The sequence below is a fragment of the Podarcis gaigeae genome (assembly GCF_964106915.1).
Source record: "Podarcis gaigeae genome assembly, chromosome: 5".
Taxonomy (NCBI): Eukaryota; Metazoa; Chordata; class Lepidosauria; order Squamata; family Lacertidae; genus Podarcis; species Podarcis gaigeae.
The window spans coordinates 53,825,580-53,840,510 of NC_139681.1; the positions used below are offsets into that span (position 1 = coordinate 53,825,580).

General features: G+C 39.6%; 1 protein-coding gene across 31 annotated transcripts in view; it reads right to left on the minus strand.

Annotated features, from left to right (window-relative positions):
• The window catches only part of ADD3 (adducin 3), a 100,924-nt gene that overhangs the window by 44,337 nt on the left and 41,656 nt on the right, over window positions 1-14,931 (minus strand). For 20 of the 31 annotated variants that reach the window (XR_014565002.1, XR_014565003.1, XR_014565004.1 and 17 more), the window contains one exon: window positions 14,806-14,842. The exons of 1 other annotated variant lie outside the window; for it this stretch is intronic. The gene's annotated coding sequence lies outside the window, so the exon portion shown is untranslated. Of the gene's footprint in view, window positions 1-7,135; window positions 7,161-7,275; window positions 7,478-14,805; window positions 14,843-14,931 lie in introns of those variants that run through there. 10 more of the 31 variants (XM_083741598.1, XM_083741584.1, XM_083741600.1 and 7 more) reach the window with 3 other exon arrangements.

Sequence of the window (14,931 nt, forward strand, 5' to 3'; positions counted from 1 at the left end):
CCGTATTTTTCGCCCTATAGGGCGCACTGACCCATAGGACACACCTCGGGTTTTGGGGGGAAATGAATAAAAAAAAATTATCCCCCCCCCCAGCTGCGGGGCTGGGGCGGGGGAAGCCCGAGCTTCCCCTGACCCCAGAACAGGCTGCTATCCGCAAGCCTTGCGAGCCTGGCGGCAACTCTCACCGGGCTCGCAAGGCTTGCGGATAGCTTCCTGAAGCCTGGAGAGTGAGAGGGGTCGGTGCGCACCGACGCTTCTCACTCTCCAGGTTTCAGCAAAAGCCTGCATTCGCCCCATAGGACGCACACACATTTCCCCTTCATTTTTGGAGGGGGAAAAGTGCATCCTATAGGGCGAAAAATACGGTACTTAGAATTTTGACAGTCCTGTTCTATGTGTTGCGTATTTGAAGGTCACATTGAACTCAATTGGCTTACACCCAAGTAAGCATGCATTGAGTTGCAACAGAAAGCTCAATATAGACCACCCTATTCTTGGTGGTACTTCCCCATCACCACCACAATTCCCTACAGTTTTCTTTCTCACTGAAACATTAACTTCAGTGTTTTTAAAAATCCATCCATTATTTTTCAGTCATGCCACTGTGATAATTCTTGCTTTCTACCTTTCTCCTGTACTTTTCCACTGAAGTATATAAGCTGGGGAGAACAAAGAAGGTGAGGATAAATAGGGATGGGGAGTGACGGCACAGCAAGGTCCTCTAGGTGGTGTGAAGAAATATCAAGTCCTTAAGAGTTTTAGTGTTTTTCACTTGTAGCTCCTTGGTGGACAGTGGAGTTTGGTCGATACAGTGGCTAAGAATGGACTGAATGAAAATATCGTCATGAAACTGAACTGTGGTTCAAAACACTTAGCATTTGCTTCTAAATTTGTCTGCTGATAGCCATGCGATTGCAGAGCTTGGCAGGGATGGACAACAGGCAACCCAGAGTGCAGAATCAGACAATCAGTCCATACTTGCAGGCACTCTTGCTATATTCCAGGTACTAGATGACTTCAACAGTGATATAAAGCCACATGATTTAGACACAGGCAGGAAGCTACAGGTACCTTGCCATAAAGAAATACCAATGAAATAGGAATCCAGCAGGCTGAGTCTTGGGTGAGTAGCACTGAGGCCACTCTTCTAGTGTGTGGAGTTTGCTACAAAGTGGCCTCTTTAATTTCCACCACTGTAACTAAGGTATTTCTTCCAATAAACTAAGAAATATGTGGGTGGAGACAAAGTACTGTTAACACTGCAGTTTGCCTCTGGACATTAACAGTAAACCAGTAGGTTAACTGTCACACCTTTCAAATGTTAGAAATTGTTCTTGAATGCAGTTGATGATTTGTGATATGACGAAAGAGCAAGATTTGACATGATTTTGACAAAACAATTCTGATCATTATAAAAATATGTACTTTTCTGTCTAAATCAACCTTTTGGGATTTATCTCAATGTTACCAATGGTTATAAGCAATAAAAACAACAGTCAGCTTTGTAGGTGATTATTTTCCTTAATTGCAGGGGAATAAGCTTCACGCACTAGAGGTTCTTAATTTCCAAAGTGTTGCAAACATAGACGGAGTCTTAATTTTTCCCAAAATAATTGCCTATCTCATATTGAGCTTTCAAAATTAATATGTTTGCAGGAGGTATTTAAATCCAAATCTATAATATTTGTAACTTTAGACTACTACTGCTGGAAATGTCCATGCTGCTTTTAGGTCTAAAAACTTGCCTTTCACAGCTGCAAAGGAAATGACAAGAGAAGAAAAACACAGGCAGCAGAGATCAGCAATTAATTCCATCCACAATTGGCCAGATGTTTGCTCAAGGAGGAATCAGTCTGTTTCCTTTAGGGGCTGTTGCCACTGAAAACTGATCTTGTGCTTTCAGAGACACAAACTGTTTGTAACATGTTAGGAATGCATACTGGATCACATAGAGATGAAGAAATAAAATCCAGATCGGGCTGTCTGCAGCGTGTGTTGCATATCTCGACTAAGAGGATCAAGTTATTCTATCCCCTCCCTTCCCCCACTCTCTTGATAACAATGGACAACTGCCAGCTCAGTCAGATTAAGTACCCAGAGTGGACGCAGTTGTGCTTTACTGGCAAAAGAAAGGTGAAACATTCTTAGAGCTCTATCTTTTGTGGCATGTTCAAGTCATCCAAGGCATTATGTATTTTAGGAGGTGCTTGCCAAACAAACAGAATCAGTGGCACACACTATTACTTGTGCTAGCTGGTTTCATGAAACTACTTTGAACAGCGCAACATATCTGGTCAGGAAAAACACAAGGTAAATTTTAGTTCTCAGTGGTATGCTGAACATATAACTAACTACAGGAGCTTTCCACATTCTGTATCCCTACATTGTGACATAAAAGCAGAAGCTTATCCAGAAAAACAGGTAAAGCAAAGCGTGTGCATTTTACCAAATAGCACACTACCCCCTAGTAGCTGCAGGCAGCCATTCAGCCCACAATTTCTCACATGCATTGCATCTTACAAGAACATGCATTTAACATGCCCACGCTTAGATTGCTATCCCACGTAGCTCATGTACTAACCTTCAGTTAATGATTAAAATAAACCCATGCATACAGTTGTTCAAAGGCAGTGTACTGTCCAATTCATATGCTCCTGAACTTCAGTTATTCATAGTCAATCAATCATGCCCTAAATATACTCAGATTAAACAACACCATATCTGATTTTGGTTATACAAACTCTGAAGATGAGGTGCTGCCTTCTGCACACTCTCTTAAGTGAAAAAATGCTTCTGGTATCTTGCCAGCTCAAATTAGCACCAACAAATACTACAGCACATGCCAGACCTATGCCAAAATGAATCACAGAGCAATACACATGCTTTGTATATTTAAATAGTACAGGTGTCTGTCGATGCCAATGTTACGTAGTACTTAAGTGAGGAAGAAATATGGGATCAACTCACAATCAAGAGGTGTTTGTGGTTAGTGTTCTAAGGAAGGTATCTGGTTAGCACTCAAGGAGTTTAAACTGTTTTTAAAAGCTTTCAGTGAATTGTTTTAGTATTGATATGTTTAATCCTTTTGAGAAAGGTGCAATATATAAGAAATAATAATAGTGGCCACTTCACACGATCAGGTGCACCTGATTTAAAACCCCAGATATTTGAAGGAAAGTCCTGTGTTGATGAATATGCAGAGATACATATATGTTTTACCTTAGTAACAGAACAGCTAGCTGTTTAATACATATGTCCCTTGTCAGTATGAACACAAACCTTTAAATAGCTGTGCAAACTGATCGTTCTGATTAATGGTATCTCTTCTCTAGAATAGATAATGGATTTCAGTATTCCTCTTGCGGCTGCTAATTGCCTTTCTGAAGTGTGCATCAAAGCAGGAAGCTGCATTCATCACCCTACTTTAGGTGTTAAAAGTTTCTAATATTTCACAGAAGAAACATTAGCCATGTTTACACATAACAATAAGCTGGACTTTGGGGCTCTATTGTAGTTTATTTTGAATGAGCAACATCCCCGTACCCAATTGCCTGCACTTCACTCCTCCCCTGGTGTGAGTGGCTTCCCATTACCACTAAACTAATAAGACACAATCACTAGCCAGCCTTAATCAATGGTTTGTTGGCATGCTGATTTTTGGCTTGTTGGGAAGCAACAAACCATGACCCCTGGGTTTGGATGAAATGGAACGCCAAGGCTTCCTGCTTAGTGCTGGGGGGAGAGCAAAGCAGGAGCAATTAGGCAGCACGGCTTATCACTGCATGTGCGCACAGCTTGTAACTTCTAAGTACTTTCTGTAGGATTGAGATTCCTCCCCTCCTGCAACTCCGAATCCCTGCTATTAATATTTATTTGCTCGGAATCCTCTTCAGCCTGAAAGGCCTCAAGGATAACTAACAATTGAAAAGATACAAAATAGAAACACAATAAATTAACTATTAAAACAGTGCAACTGCTTGGTTAAAAAACCAAGCTGAAACACTAGGATCAAAAAGCCTGTGAAAAGAAAAAGATATCCACCTGTTGCCAAAAAAGACTTTAGATCGGTGCCAGATGAACCTCCGTGGGAAATGTATTGCAAAGACAGGGTGGCACAATTGAAAAGGCTCTGGTCACTACCCATCTTAATTCTAAAGGTCTCAGATGAAGACCTCAACTTCTGGGCATTTTCATGTGGGAACAGGTGGTCTTTAAAACAGAAACGACTGCAAATGCTTTAAGGAAGATATGAGAGATGCACATTTTATAGCTGATCCATTTCTTAACACTAACTACTGCTGACTCAGCAGCAGAAGGTTTACTCAGATCAATTTCCTAGACTGTTATCTTGTTTTCCTTAAGAAATTCCTATCTGCAGCCTGCTAATTCACACTGGACTCTGGGAACCTAAATATACACAAGTTTTCTCTGTACATGCAAGCAGTAGTGAACTTCCTTAGGTATGGCTTCATGTTGACAAAACAATGAAGGTCTGGCAGTTATCCATTAACATACTCCCCAAGAGGATGGGGAGAGAGATGGGGTCTTGACATTATTAGCAAATTAAGGCAGTGAAATTAATTCAGTGGTGTGAGTTGAGTCTTCTAGCTTCAATTTATTCCACACTGAAGAGCCATGCTATTAGTTTGGTATGGGCCATTGGAGCTATTGGTGTGGAGTCTCTTGTTGAATTATAGCAGGGTATGCAGCTGGTTCCTACTCAGGATATCTTCCACTTTACTTAGTGCACATTATATAATTTGTGTTTGATGTATTTGAGCTAATGGAACAGACAAGTTGTTTCATATTTTGTCTACATAGTTTTGTTTTTGTATGTATATGCAAAATGGTTTAAATCCATAATCTTATAATATGAAGCTCAAAGCCACTTTGCTCATTCCCATTACTGCTGTAAAGAGAGAGACCCTGTGCTGAAATCACAGTCGATGTTGGTTCTAATATCCCTGCAGACTAAATCACTAAGTGACAGCTCCCAGCACCAGCACACAGTAAAGATGTTGAACAACATGGGGTATAACACTGAGCTCTGCAGGACTGCATAGCATAAACGTCATAGGTTCAAGTAATAGTCTGCAGTAATAGTCCACTGACCAAGAATCCTAACACACAAATTTTCTATGGGCTTACTAAGAATTTACTAAACTTGACAAGACACACTTTACACAAACTTTAGAGAGGAGAGAGGTGAGAAGGATGAGCGATAGGAAAAGAAATAAGATATGTTGATATGGTTAAGAGTGTCAGGATAAAACAGTAGCTCTGGAGTCATTATGAGTTATTCTAGAATGGGAGGCCATGAGTAAGGGATTGGGATCATATTGAAGACAAACATGAGCATAGCTGAGCTATTCAAAAGTAAAGGTAAAGGGACCACTGACCATTAGGTCCAGTCGTGGCCGACTCTGGGGCTGCGGCGCTCATCTCGCTTTATTGGCCAAGGGAGCTGGCGTACAGCTTCCGGGTCATGTGGCCAGCAAGACTAAGCCGCTTCTGGCGAACCAGAGCAGCTCACAGAAATGCCATTTACCTTCCCGCCGGAGTGGTACCTATTTATCTACTTGCACTTTGACATGCTTTCGAACTGCTAGGTTGGCAGGAGCAGGAACCGAGCAACGGGAGCTCACCCCGTCGCAGGGATTCGAACTGCCAACCTTCTGATCGGCAAGTCCTAGGCTCTGTGGTTTAACCCACAGCACCACCAGCGTCAAAAGTAGTACAGGGCTATTATTCCTAAACAGTTATCCACTCATTACACTAACCTGGAATCACTGAGATCTTTAGTTAAGCCTAAGTTTATTGCCATAAAAACACTCAAAATACATAAAGTCATTCTTTTACAACATGAAACTAGTTCATCTAACATTTTGACCCTTTTTTCAGTGACCACAAGGGTATTACAAGAAATGTGCACATACCTACACATAAGCTGTAAATGAAGATGGAATGTTTGCTCTCCTTTTAAAAATGGTAATGGGCAAGGGTACACAATTTTGGAAAAAAGGAAATAATAAATAGGTGGACAGTTCTTGCCTGATCAGTTAGTCAAAATATGTTTGCAAAGGCAAATAAACTGACCTATACTACATCAGAAGTACTGTGCCCGAAAATGGTTGTTTATTTATTTGATTCAATTTATGAATCACTTTCAATAAAATATCTCAGAGATTTCACAATAAAAATGTCAACAATTAAAACAATTACATGTGCAAAAGCAATAAAAATAATTCCATATATAAAACACTTAGTGGTACACCCAAGGTTTCACTATCAATTCAGCTTAATTTATTTCCAAACTCTGATACAGACAGCATAAAACCAGAACACAAAGAAAATGGGATGAAAAAAACTTTTCAGAGGAAAAACCTCAGCCACTGTGAGGCATCCAGCGGTGACTAAATCCAAAGAATAAAGCTTACAAAAATGACATCAGTTTCAGCTGGCATGCCAATATACTTCACTAGCACAAATAATAAAATTCTTAATAACGTATCATTTTTTTAAAGACAGTTTTTGCCACATGGATATTTCAAATCCTCATGTTATTAAAACTGCACAATGAGGTTGATAAAATTGCTTGAGAATGTATTTATACAGTCTCTTTTTGGAATATGTTTGCAATAGATATGTTTGCAATAAAAGTATATCAAAATATTGCGAAGGACAAAAATGACATCTATTGATGATTTACAACTCTGCTGGTTAAAAAACGAAGGCTTGTGGGATAAAAGTTTGTTTCCCAACAGTTACTTTTCATTTCATCATTCCAACAAGTTTATAAAACAAGAGAGAACCTATTGTTTAAAGTTTGTCTGAGTTGGTTACTTTTAAGATAGCAAAGCAGGAGGCAAGAGCTTAGAATTAAGTGCTGCAACATTAGGGTGAATATTTTCTTACAACCCTTTATTCTGGTTTATTTCGAACCTAATTTGAGAATTCTTGTATGACAGCAAAATATAACTCCCCACCCCACCCTGGTCACTTGCAAAACTAAAGAAAGTTTTCATGAAAAGGTTCAGGAAAAAAACATGCCTCAGAAACTAAACATGCAATTCTCTTAAACCTGAACCACCCTACAACTGAACGTGCAAGGGAAAGAACAGATTGTGATGCTTACCTTAAATGAAGCCCCTAGAACTGAACTGGAAAACACCATCCATGTTGGGGGAGAGAGGAGAAAAACAGCAACATTTCAACTCCCACCAGAACTCACTCCTGCATAATTTCTTTTAAAAGCCATAGCCAAGTTTTTCTTACCCATAAGTGCAATCAAGAACTTTACATTAACCTTCTCCTTTTTGTGTTGTATGAAACCACTTTATCTCATAGCCCAGGAATCTGACAGGGAAAGCGATATGGAAATTTATCTGCTGCCAGAAAACAGCCTTCATGCTTGCGTATGGTACTGGAAAGAGGAGGGACCGTTGGGCAGATAAGGAAGAGCATTTTAACACTCTGCAGGCGCTGTAAGTAAAATAACAGCTACTTGATATATTAAATACAAGATTTGTTTTCAAAAGGTATTCCTTAAAATACTTTCTAGGCAAATTAATTAATCTGCCCAGAAAGTATCTTTAGGAAACTCCCTATTTAGATACTTGTGAGGTAATAAGATTGTACAAAGTCGTGTGGAGTTAAGAGTCAGTTGAGAGTTAAGAGTCAATTTGGTATATTTGTCATCAAACAAATGTAGATTAAATTTTGCAGGCTGGCTCGTAGTAAGCCTCATGGACAAGGATGTTGACAATTTGAATCTGTGTCAAAAAGTTCATATTCTGGTGCAGGAAAACCAAAATGTGACACTAAAGTTATGCAAACACAGTTGAGGGCAGTAGCTATGTATTTCTTTATTTTAGTCCCACCTTGCATTATGTAATCCTATATGTCTTCCTTTAAAACATAGGTTTAAGCTATGTAAGTAAAAAATGGAATAAAAAAGATTTTTGGAATAATGAACGTAACAACAGAGATGGTATATAGGTTGAGACAAAAACAAACCTATCTTTATAGAATGGTCCTAATAGTGTTACTCTGCCAATGTTCTTGTTCAGCTGACTTGAGTTAGCTTTTCTATGCTAACTGAAAATGGCAAATCCTCATTTTACTGGTATTAGGATTTATATGGATTTTTAGCCTGCCCCATTATAAAAGCTCAGGACAGATTTGAAAACAAATACCTTCTCCAACAAAATGGATTAAAAACAGACAACAGAACTGAAGTTTGATACACTAAGGGATTCTGCTGTGAATATTTCTCGCTCTATTTTCTGTTATAAGTGCCTACCTATTATTTTGAAGAATGGAAACAAGTTTTTTTAAAAGTGCAGAAGCAAGCGCACAGCAGGTGAACCCAAGTTAACACCAGCGCTTTGTATACTCCCAAACAGCTTCTTGGCAGTTGTTTCAATGAGCTCCAAAATGCAATGTAATAAAATTATTATTACAACAACCACCACCACCACCACCACAACAACAATTTATTTATACCCCGCCCATCTGGCTGGGCTTCCCAGCCACTCTGGGCGGCTTCTAAAAAAATATTAAAATACCGTAGTACATCAAACATTAAAAGTTTCCCTAAACAGGGCTGCCTTCAGATGTCTTCTAAAAGTCTGGCAGTTGTTGTTCTCTTTGACATCTGGTGGGAGGGCATTCCATAGGGAGGGCGCCACTACCGAGAAGGCCCTCTGCCTGGTTCCCTGTAACTTGGCTTCTCGCAGTGAGGGAACTACCAGAAGGCCCTCGGTGCTGGACCTCAGTGTCTGGGTAGAACGATGGGGGTGGAGACGCTCCTTCAGGTATACTGGACCGAGGCCGTTTAGGGTTTTAAAGGTCAGCACCAACACTTTGAATTGTGCCCAGAAATGTACTGGGAGCCAATGTAGGTCTTTCAAGACCAGTGTTATATGGTCTCGGCGGCCACTCCCAGTCACCCGTCTGTTACTGCTTAAGAGGAGGTAGAGGGGCTGCACTGCACTAACATTTCCCCTCTACCTTCTGGTCTGCGGCAGCAGCAAGAACAACAACGGTATGTGAGCACTGATAAAGCACTGCTGGCTTTCATCATTTCCAAAACTTTAATTTAATTTGTTCAGATGGAGTGTTAAGGTTATTACTGTACAGGATGCAAGTAAACACTATTTTAATCTACAAATGTCATGAATTCACACTCCTTCTTAAGTTAATTTTTAACTGGGAACTACCACGTTGCTTGAAGATAATATTCACATATTGTTTGCACTAGCATCTGGGCAGCATTCCAATATGTCATCATTTTAGTAAAAAACTATAGTTTGATATATTAGCACAATCAGCAGTGAAGAGTGGCTGGGAAAGAGAGAGAAGAGACACAAAGCCATTTCCTTGCATGTTACAGCGCACAGTTGTGAACACTCAGACAAAAGAGGGACTATCTTACTAAAGAGTTTCCTGTGATCAACAGGAAAAAGAAGTTACAGGAAAAAAGAAGCTACAGTGAAAACAGGACTTCTTTCCTTTCCAGAGTAGATAACACTATTAGCACATCCTGTTTTTACTGTGGTATCTGAAGTAAAGCAAATCATAGGAATCATACATAACTGTAGCAAATATACAGCAAGCACACCTTGGGACAGTATGATACTTAAGAGTGTTGGACTAGTACTGGGGAGATTTGGGTTCTGATCCCTATTCTGCCTTGATGTTCCCTGGGTGATCTTAGACCTGTCATTATATCATAGGATTGTTATCAGAACAAACAGACAGAGCACAGAGAACGATGTGTGTTGTTTTGAGACTGCTGGTGGCAGGGTAGGATATCAAAGCAAACCAACAATATAGGAGAGAAAAAATACCATTGCTATTCACAAGTAATAATTCAAGATCCCACACATCACAGAATCAGTTCTAAAAATCTCTAATGTATATCTGTCAAGAGAGGGCCATAAGATTTCTGACTGGGATTTGATGAAAGATTTAGAAGACTCAAAAGAAGGCAACCCAGACACACAATTAGGGAAAAAAGCATCCAATGGAAAACAGAACTTATCTGAAGATTAAAAAAATTAAATTCCTTCCAGTAGCACCTTAAAGACCAACTAAGTTAGTTCTACATCTGTGTATCTGAAGAAGTGTGCATGCACACGAAAGCTCATACCAAGAACTAAGTTGGTCTTTAAGGTGCTACTGGAAGGAATTTAATTTTTTTTGTTTTGACTATGGCAGACCAACACGACTACCTATCTGTAACTTATCTGAAGATTCTTTCACTTCACTTGAAGGTACTTAAGATCTACCTCTTAATCATAAACTGAGTTCCACATACAACAGATTCTGATTCCCAGACCTCTTTAAGATAGCACATCACAATTTTGAGCACATTAACACACAGTACTGTCTTCCAACTTTTTGTCTACATGTTCAGCAATGTCCTTTGCAGTTCTGATAAAATTTGCCTAAGATCAGAATGAAGAACAAAATGTTAGATTGTGACTTCTATTAGCCCTAGCCAAGATAGTCAATGGTCAGGGATAATGATAGCTGGTCCAACAATATCTGGAGAGCCAGAATCCTCATCCCTTGCTTAAGAGGACCAGTAGTTCTAGCTTTAAGATAGCATTAATACTTCAACCTGATTCCATTCTGTTCCTTCCTGGATGTTCCAAAAAGTACCATTAACATCCCTGTGTATCTGAATTGCTGGTTTATTTAGGCCTAGTTCCTGCTCCTCCTCTTCCTCACACTCCTCTTGCCCATGCTAATCCCCTTCCACTTTTCTCATTTCCTTTTTGTTTTGTTTTAACAATGCATTAGTGGTGGCAGCACTGGTGGTCTCTCTCTTTCCCCTCTCTACCTTGCTCAGAGGAAATGCCAAGTGGATTGTCCCTCAGAGCCCAGTCTTCTGAATACGTTGGCCAGGAACCCCTGTGCTGCCACCATTTTGCTGCAGGCGCTGGACATTCTGTGTAAATCTAGTTAGTTACAAGTTTAAAAATAGAGCTAGGCAAGAGAGAGGAGAAGGTGGAAGAGCTCACTGGAGCCTCACTGGGTGGGTGGCCCGCAAGCAAGCCAGCAAGCAGAGAGCCCAGAGGACACCAATTCACTGTCCACGCTTCCAGAGACAATTGTCTCAGCTTGGCTCGTGGAAGTGCTGGCCCTGTGTTTATTTATTCATTCTAAGTGTTTATATTCCCACGCTAGCAAAAATTCACAGGGCAGCTTTCAAATCAAAATACCAGACAATTTAAAAGACATACATCAAACAGAACCAATATTAACATGAATTAGGAGCATACAATCATTTGGCAGAGATTTAAAAACTAGATTGGACCTTAACAGATTTAAAAGCATGAGAGAAATAAAATGATTTCTGTCTTGTGCCAAAATGATATGAAGTTCAAACTACTCTGGGGACATGGTTTTAAAGATGCAGGGGGCACCACTGAAAAGGTCCTCTGTGATAATCTTTTGCTACATCTCACCTGTTGTGGCATCAGAGAAGGATTTAAGATGGTGGTCTTATTGGATAGGCATAAATGGAGACAAGTAATATCTAAACTATGGACAGCACACAGACCAGGGGCTCCAAATCATTTTCCTAGTTGCCACTTCACATATTACACATTTCTAAAACAGACCTCAGGTTCAAGCACATAATGGCATGCAGTTTTCCATTTGCACAAACTATGCAGAGCCTGTGTTCATACTGTAAAAGACACATACACAAATGCACCAGTGACACATAAGGATGTTCACACAGCATATATGCTGTTTCCTACACAGACAATTTTGTTGAAAATGTGTTGTGCTCAGCTACAGAATTTTATTTTTGTTCAGAAGCTAAGTGTTTCAACTTCTGTTCTAAAGTGAAAGCTTACTAGATATTTGGGTTTTACTGCCCTTAATATTTGCTGTGATTTTTTGGCTAACAAGCTCAACCAAGGTTGTGGAAACCAAATGACAAGCCCTGACTCAACATTCGAGGAACATTAATTCAAACAAATCTCCCTGGATAATTGCCATGTATATGAAGACTTCTGCAGTCATACAGGTGGGGGGATAATTCTCAGATTGCCTCCTTCCACACTGGCTTGCTAGGTTCAGATAAATTGACGGGCGGAAGAAAATAACCATTTGCTGTTCGGAGACAGTTGTGTGTTACTTATCAGTTTCAGTTCCAGGGTGACAATTCCGATCAAATTCCTCTTCCTTTGGGATATGAGAAATTCGCCTTTGAAATCTTTTTAGGGAATGAGCCATAACAGCTGGAGAGAAAGTGTCATGGACAACTGACAAACTGCTGCATAGCTGGGACAAGTCATATGCACGAACAGATTTTACCCAGGTGAACTGGAGACTTTTACAAATAGTAAGTTGGACTGAATTCAGTCTACACTCAGCCTCTGACAGATTACCCCGAGGGAAAGTAATCCTAAAGAGAAAGTAGGTTGCTCACCCTTTGGCGAGGGCAAAGCCAAGGTCATGCAGAACCAAATGAGATAATTTATGTAAGAAAGAGAATAATAATTCCCACCCACCCCCAATAATCAGGTAGGGTATACCTGATTTGCAGATGGCAAATCATCAGCTAAAATTTGACAACAAAAAACAACCTATGCAGTTGACTGAAATTCATACACCACTACCCCAGCCATTGGTTCAGCTGCTTATGCATTATGAACTGTTTTATTAACTGCTCAGAAGTTTTAAAATTTGTAGACACACAACGTCTAGTGACAGATGGTTAGTAGAAAGGGGTGCAGAGAAGAGAAGAGAAGAGAAGAGAAGAGAAGAGGCAGCACTATCAACAGTTAGTTATCTGTTCTACTGAGTTACTGTGCTTGGGTAAATAGACAGAGATAAATAAGGTATAGCAAAAATAAAAAATAGCAGCAATGTCAATTATGTTAACAATATTCATATGGGATGGGGAAAGCACTGGAGCCAGATGGACTTACTGCAATTTATTATAAAAAGTTTCAGGATGCACTTATAGAACCACTTAAGGACACCATTAACAGAATTCTGGTGATGGGAGTACCAGCTTCAAGGAAAGACGCATTCATTACTCTGATCCCCAAACAATACAGTGATTTAACATAGACTAAAAATTACAGACCTATTTCATTATTGAACTGTGACTATAAACTATTTGCTACAATCCTGGCTATTAGACTGAAAACGACATGTGACTAAGTCAGTCCACAGATTCCAGGCCAGGCTTTTACCAGGCTGACAAATGAAAGACAATGTAAGAAATGTAATCAATTTAATAAAGTACCTAGAAGTAAGAAACAGGCTGTGTTAAATCTTTCTAGATGCAGAGAAAGCTTTTGACAATAGTTCATGATCATTCATGATCAACCAAGACTGACCACAAACTTGACATGAGCCAACAGTGTGACGCGGCAGCTAAAAAAGCCAATGCAATTCTGGGCTGCATCAATAGGAGTATAGCATCTAGATCAAGGGAAGTAATAGCGCCACTTTATTCTGCTCTGGTCAGACCTCACCTGGAGTACTGTGTCCAGTTCTGGGCACCACAGTTCAAGAAGGACACTGACAAACTGGAACGTGTCCAGAGGAGGGCAACCAAAATGGTCAAAGGCCTGGAAACGATGCCTTATGAGGAACGGCTAAGGGAGCTGGGCATGTTTAGCCTGGAGAAGAGGAGGTTAAGGGGTGATATGATAGCCATGTTCAAATATATAAAAGGATGTCACATAGAGGAGGGAGAAAGGTTGTTTTCTGCTGCTCCAGAGAAGCGGACACGGAGCAATGGATCCAAACTACAAGAAAGAAGATTCCACCTAAACATTAGGAAGAACTTCCTGACAGTAAGAGCTGTTTGACAGTGGAATTTGCTGCCAAGGAGTGTGGTGGAGTCTCCTTCTTTGGAGGTCTTTAAGCAGAGGCTTGACAACCATATGTCAGGAGTGCTCTGATGGTGTTTTCTGCTTGGCAGGGGGTTGGACTCGATGGCCCTTGTGGTCTCTTCCAACTCTATAATTCTATGATTTATGATTTAGGTTTTAGAGAAAATGGAAACAGGTAAGTCTTTCCTAGCAGGAGTTAAAGCAATCTATACTGATTAATCTGCAAATATATTAGTAAACAACATTCTTTCAGACCAATGCCAAGTAGAAAAAGGAATGAGACAAGGCTGTCCCCATCTCCACTGTTTATTATGAGCTTGAAATATTGCTTCAGAATATAAAGTGAAATAGGGAAATTAAAGGTATTGAGGTGGGACGTAGAATCTATAAATTAAGGGCATTTGCTGAAGATGTGTTGTTGACATTAGAACAACCTTTGGAGAGTGTTCCCAAAGCATTAGAAAAATTAAAAGCTTTGGAAAAGAGCAATAGTGTGAGAGCAAGAAAAACATATATTTAAAGAAGAGTGGAAAACGTTTATTGTATATATGGAAAATAACTGTACGCTGGCAGCATTAAGATAAATTAAACACTGTAATTGATTGATGTAAAAGTGGAAAACTGATTTGAATGGTTATAGTAAAATATGCAGGAATGTATGATATGAAGAATGAACCGTGGAAGGAGAAGAATGGAAGTCATTGGATCTTTTAAAGTTTCCAAAAAAAATATTGAAATGTAAAATTGAAAACTTAATAAATTAAGGAACCCCCCTCTCCCACCAATATCCATACAGAGTTGGCATTAAATTCCCCAATAATTTTCAAAAGTACTAACAATCTTTGTTAATGTTATAATCTTATTCTTAATCATCCATTAAAAAAATAAGCACTGATTTTCTTGCTATTAATTTCCACAAAATCACATTTGTTACCTGGATGTTATTTTCACAGTTCTCTCTCCCTTCTGACCTGCAAACAAAAATAAAGCAAAGCATGTCAGCTCCAGACAGAACTTGCACAGATTGTAAATTTCAGTATAACTTTACATGAGCAAATAC